The sequence below is a fragment of the Pseudophryne corroboree genome, chromosome 5, assembly GCF_028390025.1.
Source record: "Pseudophryne corroboree isolate aPseCor3 chromosome 5, aPseCor3.hap2, whole genome shotgun sequence".
In the NCBI taxonomy this organism is placed as follows: Eukaryota; Metazoa; Chordata; class Amphibia; order Anura; family Myobatrachidae; genus Pseudophryne; species Pseudophryne corroboree.
In genome coordinates, this window is record NC_086448.1 from 74987754 (window position 1) to 75011852 (window position 24099).

The 24099-nt window shown below is 46.6% G+C and overlaps 1 long non-coding RNA gene across 1 annotated transcript; it reads left to right on the forward strand.

Moving 5' to 3' along the window:
- Positions 1 to 185: 185 nt before the first annotated feature.
- Positions 186 to 23655, forward strand: LOC134927221 (uncharacterized). The gene is made up of 4 exons (XR_010177578.1): positions 186 to 636; positions 19028 to 19139; positions 22564 to 22666; positions 23553 to 23655. It is a non-coding gene; the product is annotated as an uncharacterized LOC134927221 (long non-coding RNA).
- The last annotated feature ends 444 nt before the right edge of the window (positions 23656 to 24099 follow it).

Genomic DNA, 24099 nt, shown 5'->3' on the forward strand with positions numbered 1-24099 from the left:
GAGAGAGAAGGGGAGTAGGGAAAGAGAGAGATATGTGGGTTTGGGAGAGGCAGATGACATGAGACAAGAGAAAGGACATATAATGACATTTTTTCTGAGGATATATGTAGCAGTAGTCAGACCTGTCTGATGTATGTGATCTTGGTGTGGTGCAATGACAGAAACCCCTTTACTGACACTGCAGCACAATAACAAAGATATATAGCTGACAAGAGGTCATCATCCTGTCATGTCTACAGATGGTTCTGCTGCTGCCAACACAAATACATCACCCAGAGCCCACCCACACAACAGACACAGTCACAGCCTTTATTAAATAAAAACTCACAATTTACACTGAGTATCCTGACCAGGGCTAAAAAAGAGAGAGCTCAAATAAATAAACAATCAATCCAGGATCCAGAAACACACTGCACAGCTGCATCAACCTGCCTCGAGGACACAGACAGAGTGAAAGAAACCACGTGACGTCAGCTGACCTGCTCCAGCAGGATTCTTTTTTACAAACAAGAAAAACTTTAATCAGTTAAACAAAAACGAACACTGCAGGTCAGCAGATAACGGCTCTGTGCTGCCCGGAGGGCTGTTAACGGCAGCTAAACCTGACGAAGCAGGCACAGGAGGAAAGGGGCAGCGGTGAGCCATCAGAGGTTTTAGTAATAGCAGAGGGGAATATCGCCGCCATAGTAGCCTATGGCAGTGCGATATTAGGCACAGTACTTAGCACAGGCAGATAACAGTCAGTGAAAATGCTTTAGTACATGCAGAGAAGCGATATGTACAAGCATTTTCACTGAATTTTTCGTTGTGGAGGCTTATCTCCGTTTAGTACATGGACCCCAAAGTGACCAGTGTTACAGTTTGTGCATCTCTTATGGGATATCCTGAGTGTCAATCTGAAGACCTATACAGTGCCATCATTGAGGACATATTACCCGGCATGGATTGCCTTGATAATAATACTCGCCTGAAGGTTTCGAGTACATTGACAGTTTCACCAGGGCCTCACCAAACATGGCTACGAGGCTGAGGACTGCATTTATAAAGACCCTTCTGCAAGAGATGAGGAGAGGATATACGGCCTCGCTCACCGTGGTCCTGAGAACTTTAGTGACCATATCTCAAATGCAGATGAAGAAAAAGTATCACAGCTACGATGAAATCCTCAGCCACAGCGCAAGATATTTAACTAGTGAAAACCCAGTCATCCAACTTCATGCCACCAAGCTGTTTGCTGAGATAGTTCACCGATGCAGAGCGTGTAGTCCTGTCACCAGACTAGTAAAGGAACATTAAGAAACATTAAGATTGCATTTACTTTCATTGCATAAATATGAATTGATTTTCTCTCCCTTGCCACCCATTACCTCACGATTCATCTTGAATGGCGTGTATATGAATTGATCTTTTTTTCCGTATAAGCAATTACCTTAGGACTGCATGTCATATATGCACATGGGTTGGGATTGTTTGATCGGCGGCCGGGATCCTGTCGGTCAGCATACCGACGCTTGGATCCCGACCGTCAGAATGCCGACAGGGGGGAGCGCAACAAAGCCCCTTGTGGGCTCGCTACGCTGTTGGCTCGGTGGGAATAGCCCTCCCGCCTCCTCGCTCCGGCCACTGTGCTCCGCGGAAAAGTGCTCTCCTCTCCCTCCCCACCTTCCCAGAATGCTGATGCGGTGCGACCTCATCGCGCACAGCATTCTGGGAGCGGCCGCGTTTCTGGGAGCGGCAGCGGTGGTGGGAGAAGACTGGGGAGGAGGAGCAGCAGTAGCCCCAGCACAGCGTGTGCTACACACGAGCACCATGTCTGCTGCCTGCCTGAGCCGCTGAGTAGTCCCGCCACCATGCAGTACTGGATCCCGGTCCCAGCAGCAGCACACACATGGCCAGCTGCAGCATCAGCACTGCAGGGAGAGTGCTGCCCCCTGGCCAAGGTGAGTGTGAGTGTACATGCTCTGGCTGACTCTCTCTCCTCTCTCTCTGTTCTCACCCCCTCGCTCCCTCTCTCTGTCCTCACCCCCTCTCTCTTTCTTTAGTTTTCCTCACCCCCTTACTCTCTCTCTCTCCCTTGTACTCACCTCTCTCTCTTTTGTCCTCACCACCCTCTCTCTTTCTTTTGTCCTCACCTCTCTCTATCTCTCTTTTGTCTTCACCTCTCGCTATCTCTCCTTTATCCTCACCCTCTCTGTCTCTTGTCCTCATCTCTCTCTTGTCCTCCACCTCTCTCCCATCCACATCCCTCTCTTTCTCTCTCTTTTGTCCTCACCCCCTCTCTCTTTCTTTTGTCCTCACCCCTCTCTCTTTCTTTTGTCCTCGCCTCTCTCTCTTTTGTCTCTTTTGTCCTCACCCCCCTCTCTCTAGTCCTCACCTCTCTCTAGCTCTCTTTTGTCCTCACCCTCTCTCTGTCTCTTGTCCTCACCTCTCTCGCTCACCCTCACCTGTCTTTCTCTTGCCCTTACCTCTCTCTCACATTTACCTCTCTCTCTCTCTCTCTCTCTCTCTCTCTCTCTCAAGTCCCGGCCTCTCTCTCTGTCTGCACCTTTCTCACACTCTCTTTTGTCATCACCTCTCTCTCTCTCGTCCTCACCTCTCTCTCTCTCTTGTCCTCACCTTCCTCTCATTCTTTCTTGTCCTTGCCTTTCTCTCTCTTTCTTGTCCACACCTCACTCACTCGCTCTCCCTCGTCCTCACCTCTATCTGTCGCTCCTGTCCTCACCTCTCTCACTCTCTCACTCGTCCTCACCTCTCACTTGCACTCCCTGCTCCTTCTCTCTCATGCCCTCACCTCTGTTTCTCAGGTCTCGACCCCTCTCTCGTCCTCACCTCTCTCTCGCGTCCTCACCTCTCTCATCCTCACCTCTCTCTCTCTCTGTCCTCACCTCTCTTTTCCTCTCATCCTCACCTCTTTCCCTCTCGTCCTCTCTCATCCTCACCTCTTTCTCGTCCTCACCTCTCTCTCTTTTGTCCTCACCTCTTTCCCTCTTGTCCTCACCTCTCTCTCTTGTCCTCACCTCTCTCTCTCTCTTGTCCTCACCTCTCTCTCTCTCTTCTCCTCACCTCTCTCTCTTTCTCTCATCCCCACCTCTCCTGTCCTCACCTCACCTCTCTTTCTTGCCCTCACCTCTCTCTCTCTCTCTGGTCCTGACCTCTCTCTCTCTCTCTCTGCCCACACCTCTTGCTCTCTCTCATCCCCACCTCTCTTTCTCAATCTTGTTCCTTTCTCTCTCTCATCCTCACCTCTCTCCTCGTCCTCACCTCTCTCCTCGTCCTCACCTCTCTCTTGTCCTCACCTCTCTCTCTCTTGTCCTCACCTCTCTCTCTCTCTTGTCCTCACCTCTCTCTCTTGTCCGCGCGGCTGCTCCTGATTGGCTGCCGGTCCACGGCAGATTTGAAATAGTAGCACCGCAGTCATAGGAGCCACACTGCAGTGCCGCACCAAAGGACGCCGACCACAGCCTCCTCCTCCTCCGTTGCACCGCAGCCGCCCTCTGCCTCCTCCTCCGCTGCACCGGCGCTGCCCTCAGCCTCCTCTGCCGACATCGGTATGGGTGAGGTTCACTGTTTGGCTTTAAAATATAGATTGCTTTGCTCTAGATGGGCGTACAGTGAGGAGCTAAACTGGATAGACCTGTGCCCTGTCAAAGTCAGAAAAATGTCTCAATGCACGTTGCCATATTTGCACCGCACACTGGTCCGCGCTGCGCGTGCGCTCTCCCGTGGATGCGCATACCCGCAATAACGTGCACTCGCAGGCGCGGTATGCGTATTTACGGTAGAGTTTATGTAGTCGTAGCGTGCGACTCATTCGTTACAAATGTTCACAATTAATGTAGTTTATAGATCATGGTCCCTTTGATAGATTCTGAAAGTTTGGTTAAAATACAATGTCCCAGAGCTGAGGAATCCCTCTTTATATCGTACGAAGGGTCTAACAGGAATCATACAGCAGTGTTTGGTACCCATCGGAAGAGTATTTAATTAGCAATATTCCGGTGTTGGTTTGGAGCGTATTAATCGCTCGTGCGAATAGTTATGGACATAAGAAGTTTATGTCCATTTCTATTAATTACACATACTCAGGTATGCGGCGGGAAACCCAGTTTCCCACCCACCTGAGCTGTTGGAAATCGTCACAGCCCACCTGTATGAATCACCCTATGACCTTTTGTTATGATACAGGGCCGAATTCCTTCGGCCAATGGACAATGGGATTGTAGGACCAGGAGATTGCATTGTGTGTGGGGCATAAATAGGCAGGCCGACCACATCCAGCTCTCACTCTCTCATCAACGGTTATCTGCTGATAGCCGGGAGCTGGATATCGAGGCGCAGGCGATCATACCCTTTGTGCGTAAGTTTCTCTCCGTTATCATTGTCTTTCTGTGAGCCAATTTCTCTCACCTCATCTCTCCCTCTCTCTCTCTCTCTCTCTGTTCTGTTCTCTCATATCTCCCCTAGACTAGGCTAGTATTGTATTGTATTAGATAGTATTGTATTGTATTACATTTAGGTCAGTGTAGTATTGTCTTTTTGTATTTATTGTTTAGTTCTGTGGTTAGGAAGTCTCTGTTATATTGTAGTGTATCATATGTACTGTTATCCCCTTTTACAAGTATATTAGACATAATACAGTTAATAGGCCTTGGAACCTAAACCAGTATCTGTGTATTTTCTATAGTGATAAGTGTTCACTTGAGCGTCGGTGACGCTCAAGCAGCTTTGTAGATAGTCAGGTTACACAAGGTTGCACTTACACCCTGTACTCACATTAAGGTATTCAGTGTATTTCATTGGTATAAGGTTTTAACATAAAGGTATAGTGTTGTAAGCGTCTGCATCGCTGGTGACCTCCTCGTGGTCTCGAGCGTATGCTACGCTACAGCGAATCATTCCCCTAGACATAACCAATAACGTGTCCTGTGATCACTGGGCCGTGAGCGAACGTGACGCTTGAGCGTCTCGCCTACGGCTGAGCGATCGCTACGCAGATAGCGTACCATTACGGTACTTCTTAAGTAAACAGCGTACAGTGTTCTTAGCTTCATAAAGGGTTGTTTATACGACAAAGGAATTTAGCATTGTCAGCCCTCAGTCCTTCTCTGCACCTCTGCCAGCTCCCACAGCCTCCTTCTCTGCACCATCTTCGAGGCCCACAGCCTCCTCCGCCCTGCGCCGACCACAGCCTCCTCAGCCACCACACCGCAGACCACAGCATCCTCAGCACCGCCGCTGATAAATAGGTAATTTTACCCTGCTGCCTTTCTCTCTCCCTAGTCCCTACTGTATGCCCTTGCTGTCCCTCTCTCTGTCACTCTCCCTGTCCCTATGTCCCTGCTGTCACTTTCCCTGTCCCTCTGTCACTCTCCCTGTCCCTATGTCCCTGCTGTCACTTTCCCTGTCCCTCTGTCACTCTCCCTGTCCCTATGTTCCTGCTGTCACTCTCCCTGAATTTTGTGTCATTCCATGTGGCATAATGTGAATTTTGGCTCATTCTGTGTGCTATAATGTGAATTTCGGCTCGTAAAGTGTGCTATAATTTGAATTTCGGGTCATTTTGTGTGCTATAATGTGAATTTTGGCTCATTTTGTGTGCTATAATGTGAATTGCGGCTCATCCTGTGTGCTATAATGTGAATTGCGGATCATTCTGTGTGCTATAATGTGAATTGCGGCTCATTCTGTGTGCTATAATGTGAATTGCGGCTCATTCTGTGTGCTATAATGTGAATTTCAGCTCATTCTGTGTGCTATAATGTGAATTTAGGCTCATTACATGTGCTATAATGTGTATTTTGGCTCATACCGTGTGCTATAATGTGAATTTTGGCTCATACCGTGTGCTATAATGTGAATTGCGGCTCATTCTGTGTGCTATAATGTGAATTGCGGATCATTCTGTGTGCTATAATGTGAATTTCGGCTCATTCTGTGTGCTATAATGTGAATTTAGGGTCATACCGTGTGCTATAATGTGAATTTTGGCTCATACCGTGTGCTATAAGGTAAATTTCGACTCATACCGTGTGGTATAATGTGAATTTCGACTCATACTGTGTGGTATAATGTGAAAGGGCACCAGTACTAGATAGTATAAGGGGTCCTACTATTGTGGTGCATAATGTGTATAAGGGGTATATGGTGTGGTAAACTACACTGAAGGACAAACCCCCTTTTGAGTGGCCACAACCCCTCTCCGGCGCGCGCACGCCGATGGCACGCGCTTAGTTACAACCTTTACTTTTCCATACCCCCACTTCAACATTTCTACTTCAACCACTGGTTGTGTGTATTTTAATAGAGAATGATGTACACTTGTATGTTGTTGTAATATTAATTATATTTGTAAGAGCATAGACTAAGAAGTAGGATGAGTCAGGAATAGTAAGGGGAGGAGTCAGATGCTGACACCGAGGTGGGACTGTGTGCTTCAAAAATGCCAGAGCCTTTTTTTAGTCCCAGTCCGGCCCTGGCCATACGTATGACATACAAACTTTCTTGCTGTATCTTCCAGGGTTACTAGGGTAACCACATGTCATATTTGGCTTGCTGAAGTTCAGAGAAATGCCTGAGTATATCCCATACACCCACAATAGTAAGGAACATTACCTCTCATTATTGATAAAGCAACATAGTGATAAGTGAGCCATTGTATCGGCTGCAGGGGTCTGCCTCATTCAGACTTTTCCCCATCTAGGCTGCAAGGCCATCCTTCTGGAAGAGGGCAGTGAGTGGAATGACACCAGGGGGTATATTTACTAAAAGTCAATTTTAGTTTTCAGCCGATTTTCTGTCGATTTTGTGTGACAGGTATTTACTAAAGACAGAAAAAGAATGTGATGTGCTGTTACAGCAGGAGTTAAGGACAGACCCTACTCCGATCACGTGGTCCAGATGCTGAGTGTTGATAATGTCGATTATCTTACAGGAAAGAAAGCTATACCTTATACACACTTAAAATACACTTTACCATGGAGCCGCTGCGGCCGCTAAACTTAGTACACACGCTACGTACCTTATACACTGTTTGCATACGGAGTCCCGTATCACTGTACGGACTTAGCGTACAAACGCCGCGCTGGGGGTACAAAGTACACACAGCGTGCGCACACCCAGAGATACACTTTAAACCTTTACAGTAATGCAATGCAATGATAAAACACTTTAAACCTTAGCAGGGCAATGAAGACACGACACCAATTGTGATTTAACCGCTGGGTTCCGACACCACAGTGGATTATTGCTGAAAGGGGGTTACAGTACAAATAATACAATACAATATAACAGAGTAAATGGCTACATTCAATGTTACATATGTGAGTGGACAAGCTTGCGCAACCCGGCCGGTCCCCGGGCATCTGATAGATAACTTTGTGAGTCTTGTGCCAGACCAGGCTGCAGCAGGCTTTATTTATACAATTCTTCCAAAAGCAATACAATGGATACTGTAATACCTTTGTCCATTGGACACAAGAATGCACTTTTACAGTACAGGAGAGGTCATAGGTCGATTTGAATTGGTGGGCGATGTCTGTTCTAACTGCTCTTGTGGGTGGTCTTCTCTGGATTCCCGCCGCATACATAATGTACAGTAAATACAGTTTATATCTATATTCTGCTTCTGCACATAACTATCCGCAGGAACATGCGATCTTCCTCAAACCAAAGCCGGAATGTTACCCTTAAAATACCCTACAGCTGGATACCAAACACCACCTTATGACCTTGTTCTGTCCCCTCCTATTCTGTAAAGGTGAATCCCTTTGTTCTGAAACCATTTAAACTGTTGTTATTTTCTGGTGTGGTGCAGGGGGACTATGTGTACATTGTGCACTATTTGGATTAAATATGTAATGTGTTTTGATAGCTCTCCATGCGTTCACAAACTCTACCGTAAATACCCATACCACGCGCTGATGCGCACGACAGCGGGAGCGACCATACGCAAATTGCGAATATGTGCACGCACAGCAGAACAAGTACACGCGCGGAGGCCATCTGTGTGTTGTTTGTACGTGATGTGTGTACTGCAATATTTGACAGTGTGGATTGGACAAGGCAGTCTAGGAGCAGAGGAGCCTTGTGGGGAAGAAGGAGGGGTCGAATGGAAGTGATTAGAGGTGCAGGACACGCTGAGTGAGGAGCAGAGTGGGAGCTGAGTAACGGATACAAACCGCATAGTCACGCTGGTGGTGAGAGCCGCGCTGCAGAGCAGAAGCAGTGGGTGCTACCGGGAAGCAGAGAACCGGGTGAGCAAGTGTGAGATGTCGCAGCCTGAGATTGGGCACCGTCAGGCCTACTGAAAGGGGCGGACGCCACAGCCATCTTGTGCAGTGAGGAACAGCTAAAACAGGTCCAGCTAGTGAGTACCTCTTCCACAGAAGTTCTGAGTGAGTACACAGAGACTGTTATTGTCACGAACCACAGGCAAACCAAGTGCCAAGCCCAAGTATCCATTGTTACACGCTGCACATTGTAAATGGAACAAGCAGTGTAATACTGCCTTACAGCGCAACATCTTACAAACCAGCCTGTTTGAGTACAGCTAAGACAAACACTCCATGCTTAAGTACTGTTGAGAGATATATTCAACACATGCAGAGGTGGATTTAGACTTCATGGGGCACTGAGTAAGACACCGATTTGGGGCCCCCCATCCTCTTACAATCCATAGCACTTTATCCTGTTATCACCGCTCCTAGCTGTTCCTGCTGTTTGTGCCTCCTTCCCTCGCATTGTCCATGAAGCAACAGCAGCACAGGTCCTACCTGAACTCCTGCAGAGGTTGCAGATTCCGGAGCCTCCTCTTGGGCAGCGTGGAGACCGATTCTGCTCATCTCCAGCCAGGGGTGTATCTAGGGGTCCGAGCGCCCCTGGCAAAGTAAGGGGCTGGCGCCCCCCACCCCCACCCCCTACACACATTTGAAATAAGGTGTGAGTATTGAAAATGGGGCATGGTCTTGTGAGGGAAGGGCGTGGACACAATAGTTCTTCCAATTCAAATTATGCCACACAGTAGTGTCTTGTATTCACGCTACACCATCCCTCCCCCCTAACCCTAACCTACAGCCTGACCCTAACCCGCCACCCCCCAGCCTCTTCAGTGGTGGCTAACCCTAACCCACCCTTTCTAATCTCCATCCCTGCAGCCTAACTCTAACCCTCCCACCCTCGCAGCCTAACCCTAACCTACCCACGCGGCTTGGCACCAACTCGATCCGGATTTTGGCATACTGCATCGCTATCTATGTCATTCCGAGCAATTTCGGGATGCTGGCATCAGCTTTCCGACTGCCAGGATGCCTAACGCCTTAATGTCTCATATGTCACCCCTCCTTCCCTTACTTACCCCCTTGCACCTCTCACCTCTTGCACCTCTCATGCCCTCTGTTACTCTTTAGCCCTGCAGTTTTCACTCCCTCATTCCATCTCTCAGTCTCACCCCTGTACCTCTCACTCCCTCCATCCTCACTCCCTCCTTCCATCTCTCACACCTCTTCTTCACTCCCACCTTCCGTCTCCCCTGCACCTCGCTCCCACCTTCCATCTCCCCTGCACCTGGCTCCCACCTTCCATCTCCCACACCTGTACCTTGGTTCCACCTTCTATCTCCCCTACACCTCGCTCCCACCTTCCATGTCTCACACCTGTACCTTGCTCCCACCTTCTATTCCCCACACCTGCACTTCACTCCCACCTTCCATGTCTCACACCTGTACCTTGCTCCCACCTTCTATCCCCCACACCTGCACCTCACTCCCACTTTCCATCTCTCACACCTGCACCTTGCTCCCTCAGACAGATTATTTCCCCCTAGTACAGGGATCCCCCTTCCTATCAGACACATTATCAGCAAGTGCAGCTCACACACAGAACCTTCTCCTGGTATGCGGTGTCCACTCCTTTGGCAGGTTAGGAATCATGGTGGACAGTGTCACAATGGGAGCTGGGAAGAGATGGTACCCGCACATTGTGACTGCATAGTGTGTATTATGTGTAATTAGTCAGCAAGTGCTGGCCAGGGCTGGTTCTATATTAAATATTTGTGCAGTGTCTGACTAGGCATGTGGGGGGTGCCCAACATCAGGGGGCGCCTGTGCACACATGCCACCAACCGTGTGCATGCCTATGCCCCCTCACCCATAGCAGTGTCATTACCCCCCTTCCTCCACTCCTCATAGGTCTCCCACTCCCACATAGCAGTGTCATTACCCCCCTTCCCCCACTCCTCATAGGTCTCCCACTCCCACATAGCAGTGTCAATACCCTCCTTCCCCCACTCCTCATAGGTCCCCCCCATAGCAGTGTTATTAGCCACCTTCCTCTCCCCATAAGTCCCCCATTACCCCATCCATATCTTACCTTTGTGCTGTGATGCTGCAGTGCTGGGGCAGGGTCCTGGCTACGCAGGCTCAGTGCCTGGCTTCTTCTATGCTCAGCCGGGATCCAGTCTGAAGATCGACAGTGTCTAGGTCGACAATGTTTGGGTCGACCACTATAGGTCAACAGGTCAAAAGGGCGACATGAGTTTGTTTGTTTGTTTTTTAATTCTTTTTTTGAACTTTTTCATACTTAACTTAACGATCCACGTCGACTACGACTGGGAATAGTAACCTGTACCGAGCGCAGCGAAGTACGGCGAGCGAAGCGAGCCAAATGAGGGGACACAGTGCACTAATTGGGCTTCCCGGTCACTGTACGGAGTAAACGACACCAAAAAAACTTGAAAAACTCATGTTGACCTTTTGAACTGTCGACTTAGACCATGTCGACATAGAAACCCTGTCGACTTTCCCACCCTGTCGACCTAGTGCCTGTCGACCTTTAGTGGTCGACCCAAACATTACTGTCGATTTGATGAACCACACCCGCTCAGCCACAGGGCAGCCAGAAAGTGAAAGTAAAGTCACTTCCTGCCTGTGTGAGCAGAGATCCGGCTCTGTGTGCTGCTGCTGCAGCCTCCGTCCTAATTCTCCTCTCTCCTCCTGGCTGGCTGCGATAACAGGGCTCTGGGTGAGAGTGTGTTACTGCCGGTGTCCGTCAGCACCGCACTGCACTAGTGATCAGACTAGTGTCCGGCAGCACCGCACTTGTAATCAGACTCAAAATAAACGACAGCTCCCAGCAGCCCTTGCTGCCGGGAGCTGCCAGAAACAAGGGGCTGCTGGGAGCTGTAGTTTATTTTGAGTCTGATTACAAGTGCGGTGCTGCCGGACACTAGTCTGATCACTAGTGCAGTGCAGTGCTGACGGACACCGGCGCCGCGCCCGAAGTAACAGACTCTCACCAGGTACAGCCTGACAGTACTACTCTTCTACCCTTTGGCTGCGGGTGGCACCGCCAGGCGGTGCCCCCTTCTTGCCTTGCGCCCCTGGTGAGTGCCATCCTGGCCAATGGGTAGATACGCCCCTGTCTCCAGCCCCCGACACCAGCAGCAGCTTTCCCAGTAGCCACGCTCCTGCTGGGAGTGCTACTGCTGGGGATAGAGGCTGGAGATGAACAGAATCGTCCCCGAACAACAGGGGCTGATCTATACTTTTCTTTTAGGGGGAGCTGGCAGTGGACATCCCCCTGTTGTGAGAAGTTTGTGTTGCAGTTTCAGGGGGAGATGTACTAAAGATTGGAGAGTGATAAAGTGGAGAGAGAGAAAAAGTACCAGCCAATCAGCTACTACCTGCCATGTTACAGGCTGTGCTGGAAAAATAACAGGAGCAGGTTGGTTCTTTATCTCTCTCTACTTTATCCCTCTCCAAAGCTTAGTACATCTGCTCCACAGAGAGAGAAGGAACAACAAATGGGAGAGAGAGAGACCCTGGACAGGTACAAGAAGCGAGATGGGAGATGGCGGTAGACATTTAAGAGAGAGAAAGAGGGGAGGCAGAGAAGAGAGAAAGAGGCAGGCAGAGAGGAGAGAGGGGTGCAGAGAGAGAAAGTGAGGCACAGAGAGAAGAGAGGGGGCAGAGAGCGAGGCAGAGAGAGGAGAAAGGTAAGAGTGAGGCAGAGAGGAGAGAGGCAAAGAGAGGAAAAAGAAAAGCAGAGAGAGAGAGAGGCAGGCAGAGAGGAGAGAGGGGGTGCAGAGAGAGAAAGAGAGGCACAGGGAGGAGAGACAGAGGGGGCAGAGAGCTAGGCAGAGAGAGGAGAAAGGGAAGAGTGAGGCAGAGAGGAGAGAGGCAAAGAGAGGAAAAAAAAGAAGCAGAGAGAGAGATAAAGAGTCAAAAAGAGGAAAAAGAAAAGCAGAGAGAGAGAGAGAGAGGCACAGAGAGGAGAGAAGCAGAGAGAGCAAATAGAGAGGAACAGAGAGGAGAGGAGGAGGCAGAGAGAGCAAATAGAGAGGAACAGAGAGGAGAGGAGGAGGCAGAGAGAGCAAATAGAGAGGCACAGAGAGTAGAGGAGGAGGCAGATAAAAGAGGCACAGAGGAGAGAGAGAAGCAGAGAGAGGAGAGAGAGAATGTGAGAGAGGGAAGAGAGATAAAGGTGGAGTGGAGAGAGAAGTAGAGAGAGAGAGGGGGGACTGAGAGAGGATAAGTGAAGTGCATATGTACTGTTATCCACGTGAACCAAAACCCATTATTTTCCCACAAACACCTCCTCCCAAAATGTGGGCATTTGCATTGGCAATATGGTAAGCCTACTGCTCACATCTTGGTACTTTACTGTGTTAAATGATACTGGATTTGTTACTGACTAGTTACTAGTTATAAATATTGAAAATGGTATAATGAAAAGAGACTGGAAACCGAAAGCTCTATTCTATCTTGCACTACAAGGCGGAGGGTGGGACATACGGTAGGTTGTACAGTAGATACCAGTAGTATCGCAGTGTCACACACATATACCGAGGGCAACTATTACATTTGCGGCTGCAGTAGCTGATGTCTGCTCGTCCACCTCACTCATTAAGTCGGTGGTGCCAGGATCATTAACACTATAGCCCGTCATTATGGAGAAGAAGCGTAGGATTGATTATAAGGTAGTTGGGGACATACGCTCCGTAGCTACATTACAGTATAGAGTGATAATTTCTGGGGCACCGCAAGTAGCTCAGCTGCATATCTGGGGGAACGTAGGCGGTATAGAGGGAGGAGAAGGGCTGGGTGGATATCCAGAGGGGATGGCAGAGGATGGAAGAGGGGACTTTGGCAGCTGTCAAATCACTGTGTTGACAGTCTGCAGTGGCCCGGAAGCAGTGCCGCCATCAAAAACTGTGAGGTCCAGCACAAATGAAACAGGCTGCCCCCCCTGCTGACCCAGTAGACATAGAAATGTTGTACCCATTTCGGCCATTTAAAGCCGGGACCCATAGACATGGTACTTCCCGGGTGCGACCCGGCTGAGACCTCTTTCAGACTGACAGGCCGCCTATTGCTGGGTTGGTGACGTCAGGTGGCACTTGGAGATGAATGGATCTCCAAGCGCCACCTCTTCCTGTTCCGTGAATAAGTCCCGTGTCGCATTGACCCAGCATACCCATTCACTCTGCACTGTGAGCCGGGTTGAACGCGTGTTCAATCCTGCTCGACCCAGGTTATTTAAACTGGCCCCTTTCAGACTGCGCAGCAACAAGGGTTGCTGCACGTCAGGTGCAATAACCCAGGTTATTGCTGGAGGTCTGAAAGGGGTATAACTTGACACCCTGACACCCAGTGCAAACAAGTGCTGTGATGCTCACCAACAGTTCTGGGGTGCGCCACATACCCCAGAGACCTCTGCACACACAAATACAGTATAGTGTAAAAAAAAATATATATATAAAAATAAATGCTAACTATATAAAGAATGCTTTAAAAAAATAAGGTTTCAAAAAAGCTGCGTTTAAATAAAATATAAAAATAATTAAATAAAATGAAATAAGAAAAAAAAAGTACATTTATTAAAGATACTGTAAACTGTGCTTACCTGACATAGGGGGTAATTCAGACCTGATCGTAGCAGAACATTTGTTAGCAGTTGGGCAAAACCATGGGGCTAATTCAGACCCGATCGCTGCTGTGCGTTTTCGCACAGCGGGCGATCAGGTCTGAACTGCGCATGCCAGAGACGCCATCAGCATCTCAGCCCAGCGATCGCCTCTGCCTGATTGACAGGCTGAGACATTCGCTTGGTGGGAGGGGACAAGCCGACGGCGTTTTACCGCATTTTGGGGGCGCGGTCCTGGCAATGCAGGCCTGGACCGTGCGGGGGCGGGCCATGGCAGCTGTGTGACGTCACACGCAGCCGCTGCGACCCGGGATGCGACAAGTAGCTCCATGCCAGTGCGCAGGAGCTGCGCAGGTAGGGAACTACTTGTCAAGTACAAAAGCATCGCCGCTGTGCATGCTTTTGTACTTGTGCGGGGGGACGGGGACCTGACATGCGGGGCGGACTAGCTGGACGTCCCCCCGCATGTCAGAGTAAATTATCGAAATTTAGCACCTCTACGATCAACTCTGAATTACCCCCAATGTGCACTGCAGGGGGGGTAGATATAACATGTGCAGAGAGAGTTAGATTTGGGTGGGTTATATTGTTTCTGTGCAGGGTAAATACTGGCTGCTTTATTTTTACACTGTAATTTAGATTTCAGTTTGAACACACCCCACCCAAATCTAACTCTCTCTGCACATGTTATATCTGCCCCCCCTGCAGTGCACATGGGTGGTCATTCCGAGTTGATCGCTCGTTGCCGATTTTCGCAAATCAGCGATTATGTGGAAAATGCGCATGCGCATGTTACGCAGCGCGCATGCGCTTAGTAATTATTTTACATAAAACTTAGTAGATTTACACAAGCTCGAGCGACGTTTTTTCAACGCTCGAGTGATCGTAGTGTGATTGACAGGAAGTGGGTGTTTCTGGGCGGAAACTGGACGTTTTCAGGGAGTGTGCTAAAAAATGCAGGCGTTCCAGGTAAAAACGCAGGAGTGGCTGGAGAAACTGGGGAGTGGCTGGCCGAACGCAGGGCGTGTTTGTGACGTCAAACCAGGAACTAAGCGGACTGAGCTGATCGCAATCTAGGAGTAGGTCTGGAGCTACTCAGAAACTGCAAGAAAATATTTTGTAGCAGTTCTGCTAATCTTTCGTTCGCTATTCTGCTAAGCTAAAATACACTCCCAGAGTGCGGCGGCCTAGCGTGTGCAATGCTGCTAAAAGCAGCTAGAGAGCGAGCAACTCGGAATGACCACCATGGTTTTGCCCAACTGCTAACAAATTTGCTGCAACGATCAGGTCTGAATTACCCCCATAGTTTGGTTCAGTAAAGCAGCGCTGAAATAATTGATACTTCTGATCAGCACACAATCACCAGTCTTAAGTATGGGAGCACAGAAGCGCAGAAGCACAGATGGTAGTGGGAGAGAGGGGGTGCAGAGGCATAGACGGGGAGGAGGGCCAAAGGCACAGATGAGGAAGGAAGACATAAAGTGATGGTGGTGGAGGCACAGGTAATGGAAGGAAGGAAAGTAACAGAAAGAGCAGGGGTGGAGGCACAGATAATGGAAAGGGGAAGTGGCACAGATAATGGGGTGGGGGCACAGGCACAGATTGGGAGGGAGGGAGACGTTCAGATAATGGAGGGAGGCAGAGGCACAGACAATGGAAATGGATAGAGGAACAGATGGGGAGGGAGACAGAGGCACAGTTGAGGAACTGCCTCTCTTTTTGTGTAAATGACCTAATCAATGGAAAAAGGGTGCAGAGAACGTGATCTGATAGCAGGGACAGAGAGAAAAGGGACAGGAGCCCACTTAGAGAGAGGTTGGTAGGATGCACACAAACCCGCTCCCACATGCATGCGGCAGCGTCAGGTACAGCAGCAATAGGGTCCAAGAGAGAGGTCACCGCGGGTATTCCCGGTGTACACAAACTCCGCCCCCCCGAGCCCCAATATCTTTCTAGCAACAGCAAGCGCAGCCAGCGGCTGTGATCACACCAATGAGAGCAGGCGCCGCAGCTGTGATCACACCAATGGCAGTAGGTGGGGGCCGTGTCTTTGATCACATAGATGACAGTGGCGGGTGTCACTGGCGCTGAACTCTGCTGCGGTCACCGGCCGGGCCCCTTCGGCGATCCGGGCCCTAAGCCAGAGCCGGATTAAGGCTATGGGGGGCCCGGGGCTCTTCAAACAGTGGGGCTCCTAAGAATGGGGCAGGCAATTTTTATATATACACACACACACACACACACACACACACACACACACACACACACACACACACACACACACACACATACATATATATATACACACACACACACACACACACACACACACACACACACATATATATATATATATATATATATACACATATATGCACACACACATATATATATATATATATTAGCTAAGCAGTAGTACCCAAAGTAGGACTGCAGCAAAGAAGGCTAATAAGATATTAGCATGCATAAAACGGGGTATTGATGCTAGGGACGAGAGTATTATACTCCCGTTATATAAATCACTAGTGAGGCCACACCTTGAATACTGTGTACAGTTCTGGGCACCGTACTACAAAAAGGATATCCTGGAGCTTGAAAAGGTACAGAGGAGGGCGACCAAACTAATTAAGGGCATGGAGACGATGGAATACAAGGAAAGGCTTGAAACACTAGGCATGTTTATATTGGAAAAGCGGAGACTAAGAGGGGATATGATCAACATCTACAAATATATAAGGGGACAATACACAGAGCTTGCGCGGGACCTGTTTTTGGTTAGATCAACACAGAGGACTCGTGGACACTCGCTCAGGTTAGAGGAAAGGAGATTCCGCACAATACGGCGTAAAGGCTTTTTCACGGTAAGGACAATACGTGTTTGGAATTCCCTGCCCGAGGGAGTTGTAATGGCGGAATCTGTCAACACCTTTAAGAATGGGTTAGATAAATTCCTATTGGATAAGGATATCCAGGGGTATGGTGCATAGTCATGCATTATAGTTACTATAAATAGGGATAAAATGCAATGGTTGACAGCAGCATCAGTCAGAAATTTTAGTCAAATCATCATGCATAGGACACCACAAATAGGTTGAACTCGATGGACAATTGTCTTTTTTCAACCTCAGATTCTATGTTACTATGTTACTATGTATATACGCACACACACACACACACACACACACACACACACACACACACACACACACACACACACACACACACACACACACACACACACACACACACACACACACACACACACACACACACACACACACACACACACACACACAGTTTTTGGCTATATACAATTAACTCATTAACGCCCTTTGGTCTAAACAAAGGGATTGATATTGCCTCCTTTATCTGAATTATCTTCTGTATAAATATGAGAATATGCTAATACAGGCCTATTGTTAAGTGTATTATATATGTATTTTTATATGGGTATAATATGATATTACGAGTGTCATTTTTTGTCTGTAAATATGGAAGTATTGAACCTTTGAGTAGCTAATAGTAAAGGTGCTTAATATAGATGATAGTCTTATTGATGAGGGGCCCTTATGATAAGAAAGGTTTGGGTTTAGATTAATCTGGATATAGGTTCTTATAGATGTTTTTATTAGAGTCGTGTAGCTGGTGAATTTGTGTCATAGTTGTTATGGCAACTATCATTACTTGATGCTAGGTTGAATATGACGAGGTAAAGTGCATAATAAAAAGCACCTTCCTCGTTTTACCTGGCTGTCATTAAATGTACCGCCCGGTTGTTATGGCGACCGCCATTATAGGGAACCATAGCAACCTGTTTGACGAGGTTATAACTAACAGCGCCGTACGGTTGTTATGACAACCGTTGTAACTGGGTGCTATGGCAACCTCTATGACGCGGTGGAGCCCCCTCTCCCCCTGTTGTAGTGGACGTCCGCCTCTGTGGCGTACGTCCGCCTCCGCCAGCCAGGAAGTAACGGCGGTGGAACGCATTGACCGGAAGTATATACCCGGTCGTGGAACGCATGTTGAGTACATGGGTTTCCACGCGGGTATTATACTAAATATCCTACTGGAAAGCGCCTGGTATATATTATTACATGGAGGGTGTAGTTAGATCCCCTCACATAAGTATGTAATAGAGGTAAATTGGTTGTTGAGGATCAACCAATCTGAAGTAAGGGGAAATGAGGTCACCTATAAGGGGGTATAAATAAGAGGATATAGCACCACTCTCAGTCATTCACTGGATCTTGAGAGAGGTGGCAGCATTGAAGTAAGTTATACTGCTCTATTGGTTCAGTACTTCTATATAGTAAAATGAATATATGTAGTTTAAATGGACTTTATTTATTTGTGAGATTATATACAGATTGTAAATCCAGCCTATTGGGGTTTTTGATACAAGGTAATTTGCTATTATATATTATTATGAATTCAAAATTTTAATTATGAATTTATAATGTTTTTAGGCACTCAAACTTCATGATTTGAGGCCAACTATTTTTAATCTATCCAGTGTTGCGTATAAACATACAGTATATGGGTATGTATTCAAACATTATCTCTTTCACAATGGTGGTTTTAATAATTCTTGGTGAGTCTCCTACTTGAATATAATTTTTCTGTTGTAGGTCTGGTATAAATTTATAGACCTACTCTTCTCTTTTTTGATCGCTAAAAACTTTTAGCCTGATATCGGTCTATAAGTCCGATCGGTATGTATATTGTTCATATTTCCATCACATGGGTGAACTATTTTGAAAAAATTCCCACGTATAATAAATAATTATTTTTACTATAGGTCCAATATTGGTCTAGGTTTATCTTGATCTTTTAAATATGGATATCGTCTGGAGTTATTAGCCTCAGACATTTATTGGTATGTATATTAAGCAATATCATATTTCATGTCACCTGCTCTATCTTCACTGTATTCTGGCACTATTAAAATAGTCACTATATAATTAATGCGTTTAGGTAACTATCATATTTTAGTCCAAATTATGGATTTTTATTTGTAACACGTATCTAACCAATGGGTCTGGATGGTTTTATATAATTATGTATTGTGAATTTATTAAGTTACTGTACTTTTTTGTTCATTCAGATCTAATACCCCTGAGGAAGTCCTAAGGGACGAAACGCGTCGGGTTCTACATCTGATCAAACCTAATTGGTGCATATTGGAATTGGGTTCTGCATCTGATCAAACCTAATTGGTGCATATTGGAATATATACATGTCAGATTGAATATCCATCCTGTATGGTGATAATGTTATTAACACTGTGAAATGAAGATATAGTCTGTTTTATGAATACATTTTTAAAACATTTTGATTGTCTGTAATGGATTAACAAGCCGTTAGCGCCCTCAGATTTGTTGTGTATATATATATATATATATATACACATACACACATATATACACACACACACACACACACACACACACACACACACACACACACACACACACACACACACATATATATATATATGCACACACACATTACACATACATATACACACACACACACACACACACACACACACACACATACACACACACACACACACACACACACACACACACACAGCCAATTTTATAAACAGCAGTATAATAAAAAAACAACATTATGACAGCATGATGATTAAAAAAAAAATACAGCCAGCTTACTTTTTTTCTCTGCAGCTGGCACGCTGCTTGTGACACAAGAGAGCTTGCCCTTCCATGCACGCTGGCTCCACACTCTACTCAGTGCCAGATTAAGGTCCACATGGGCCTGGAGCTGAAATTTAAGAAGGGACTATTGTGTGCCGCAGGGGGCGCAACCAGTGCTGTAGGGGTGAGGTTCAACCATCCCAACCTCCCTCACCTCTTCACATATTAAAAAGGCCCTGTTAACCACACACATTTTGGTAGGCCAATATTTGTTACCCATGGGGTGGGCATATATCACATCACCTTTGTTCATGCACATGTGTTGCTGCCTTTAATACACTACACTACAGTACTTCACCTACCACCCATTGAAATACCTCTTGCCCATCAATCTGTGTTGTATCCAGAACTTTTTACAATGATTAGATACCATCTCTCAAACACTCCCTGATCCACTGACATGAAGCCTTTATACTAATGTTACTACTGCTGACATTTTTTTTTACTTGTCCTCTGTCCTTTCATTTGTCTGATTGCTATCCTCTGTGTCTATTTGTTGTGTGTTGCTTTCACTCCCCTTTACCAGTATTGCTTTCCCCCTCCCTTGTATGTTTTATATTATGCTACAGTAACTCCTCATTTGTAAATACTGTATTGTGCTCGTCCCACTTTCATCTGTATTTCCATTAATGTTCGCTTCCTTCTCATCTGTTTGTTCTGTGTTGTGTACCTCCCTTACCCCTTCTCTTCATCTGTGTCTGTCCACTATTATGTCCATTTTCCATCATTGTGTCCCAATTTCCTCCTCATTTGTGCCCAGTATTGTGCTCTCACCCCCTGCCCCCTTTTCATTTGTGTCCATTATTATGATCTCTCCCCCACTTCTCTGTCAGTTATTGTATTTCTCTCTCCTTTCTTCTCCTCTGTGTTCATTTTTATGCTCTTGTACCACCTTCTCCTGATAATCTATGTCCTTTATTATAATCCTTCTCCCTCCATTGTATCCATTATTGTCCTCTCTCCCTCCCCTGCTCCCCCTATGTCTCTATTTTGGTGTTCTCTTACAACCCCCACTGTCCATTATTATGTTTATCCCCTATCCTCTGCAGTAACCATTATTGTGCGCCCCCCCCCCCCCCACGGTGTGTCCAATATGGTGCACTCTCCCGCCTCCTGTGTGTTGTGTGTCCATTATGATGTCCACCTTCCCCTCCTCATCATCCATATCTATATTCTCTTCCCCCGTCTTCCTCATGTGTCCATTAGTCTCAACCCCCCCCCCCCCAAATCTGTGTCCATTACTGTGTGTGACTGTGTGTCCCTTATGTTTTGCTCTCTCCATCAAAGTGCTGTAGTTTACTTGCCCTTTTTTCTCTTCTCTGTTCCTCTGTCTCGGCTCCCCATTCAGTCTTCCTTTTCCGCGGGTCTTCTCCTCACCGACAAGAGCTGACAGGTCAAATCAGCCTTGGCTGCTGCCATCAGTACAGTTTGGGTGCTCCCGGCGCTGTGATAGTCAGGATGCAGGGTCCTTTCTTTAGTCAGCAACTGTGTCAATGGCGGTGCTCACATAGGGTCCTGCGCCCGCCAGCAACTGTGTGTGTCATCATCCGGTGCAGCTGGCTCAGACACACTATGCAGCGCAGGGGGAGGGCTCTTGCAGAGATGGCTTTTGCGATGCCCTATGAATCTATAATATGCTGGTCTGAGACGCGGAAGAAGAGGTTGTCCCAGGCGGGTGGGGGGCGGGGGAGGCCTAGTGCACCTTTACACCATTGGACAGCTGAGCTGTCGCTCAGCTGTCCTGAACTTCTATGCGGCGCTGGAGCCGCTGCTGTTTCGGTTGCCAGGGCAACCTATAGGGAGCTGCCGGAGGAGCGCAGCGCCGCAAATCGAAGGTATGATCTGTGTACGGGTGGCGGGGGGCCCTTTTATAAAAGGGGGCCCAGGGTACGTACCGCCAGGCCCCCCCTCAATCCGGCTCTGCCCTAAGCAGCTGCCTAAGGTGCCTAGCGGTAAATCCGCTCCTACACACATGTGGAAGAGTGAGAGAGACTCATTTATGTTTATTTGCCCAAGGAACCCTTTGCTACTAAGTAAGCTGTATTTGTGAATATACACTACAATACCTTCACTAGCTTCATCCTTTTTGAATAATACAAGGGGAATGGGTCTAGACGGCACACCCTAGTGGTTTTAATGAGAGGTGCTATCTGCTGAGATTTATGGTACTACACTAGAAGGAATGGGTGCAGATGCACTATGCAATCATTACTATAAATTATAATACAGTATATAATGAGAGGCACTTCTGCTTATCCTATTCTTTATTACACCTCACTATTTTCTACTAGTGTGATGCCCTGGGGTGGTTTTTGACAGGGCTGGTTTGGGGGTGCCCTGCACCCAGGATGTGAACCCCAAAGTGTTAGGGACTTGCTCGATAGAGGTGACCTTGATGCGGTGGGCAAGTCCATATTATTGCCCAATTATATGCTAACAACCTCTCATATATTCTAATTTCTAATAATGATTGCAAAGTGCATCTGCAGCCATTCCTCCTTTTTGAATAAGACTGGGTTACAGTGACATTCGTACTAACCCAGGATTACTTGTATTCACATGTGCCATTATCCCATTACGAAACTGTGGCACCTCAGGATTTAAAGTGAACTCCAACATTATTTGCCGGTGAAGATTGCAACATCCTTGTTAGGGAAAGCTAGGAATATGGAGATTGTCATTGTGAATTGAATTTTTCATCACTCTTCTCATTACCATACAATGGAATAAGAATATATATATGTGATTAGATTGATTGTCCTTTTGAATTACCAATTGTTTTCTGCGTGCCATTAGCTAAAGTTAAATGTGATTTACCAATCTTCTTTAATAACTGTGATTTACCAATCTTCTTTGATGCCATGTCATGCTTGTGATTATCTTATTTTTGCCAAACAACTGATCGCCCTCTTTAATCCAGAGTTCATTGCGGCTCAATAAAAGGACATCCTGTTGGAGTTGCTGTCTCACTCCTGGTTCATATCAATCTATCCTACCTCTCTGATCAAGGCACTACAAACAAGGTACGGGGAAAAACATTTTATGGAAAAGGTCTGTCATATAGCTACCCAATACTAGTGATACCTCTTCCAACCATTTAGACATACCCGCCAACCCCGGGATGCTACAACACCAGAGTCCCCATTTCATAATATGCCACATTACAGTGCCCCAGTTTACATTATGTAACATTATAATACCTTGCAGTTCATTTTATACCACATTACGATGAGCAAGTCCAGGGGCATAACTAGATATATTGTAGGCCCCAAGGCAAACGTTTGTAACGACCCCTATGTACCACCCAATGGTGAAAAATGTATATGACATATGTAACTTTGATAGGGAAGATACAGTAGGCCCCTCTCAGTTCTGGGCCCCATAGTAGCTGCCCTTCCTGCATCTATGGTAGCTACAAACTTGAGTCAGCTCTCTGCCGAGCTAATTACCCCAGATTTTTCACAATTGTATTATATTTGTAACTATATTTGTAACTCGACGTTTTAGTAATTTGAAGAATTGGTTTACATGTACTATAGAGCAGATCATTTTATTGTTATTATCTTTCATATATATGGCACCACAGGAGTTTGCGCCATACGTACATACATACATACATACATACATACATACTTACAAAAAGATTACATACTGTAGACAAAAGGGGGGAAATATATACAGTTACAGATTAACATACAGTATATATGCAATTACAACCCACATATTATATAATTATGTAGAGAAAACAAAAGGAAGGAGGGTCCTGCTCTAAAGACATGAGGTTCTATAATAACATGAGATTGCTGTTAAGCAAGGTCTTCTCTGATCTTGGTGCTGATGAACATATATTATTTTTATTTTTGTTTTTTTTTATTAAGTAGTATTTCATTATTGTTTTTTTCTTTTAAGTCCAATTCAAGCAACAAAACAACAGAGAAAAACTCATATATCACCAACTTGTAATCCAATGTTGATTGACAAAGGATGTTCAGAGTATTGTATTACTGTCAATGACTATGAAGTGGCACACTACAAAAATTACATACTGTAGTAGCAATAATAGACCTACAGTATCAGAAATTTACCACTGTGCAGGACAGGAAACCAGCTCACTCTTGGCAAAAGCCTTGCCACTTAGCCTTGACCCCTCCATGGCCTGGAACAAACCACACATGTTCAAATTTTGATGGAGGAGGAAGAAAGTGGGCAGCATGCCACTCCATGCTCAACCAGACAATGGCCACTTCCTGGAGTAGATTACAGGACTGGTGCTATATATAAATATTGAAACTGTGTTGAAGTGAAAGCAACACCTTAACATAGGACCATGGCACATTGAACCTTTACAATATAGGTCTCCCTGATGCATATGTGCACACTTGATGGGTGCTCCCATTGCCCATCACCCCCATGCACTTGTTCTGAAGGAAGCACTTGGAAGTCCCGCTCCCTGTGG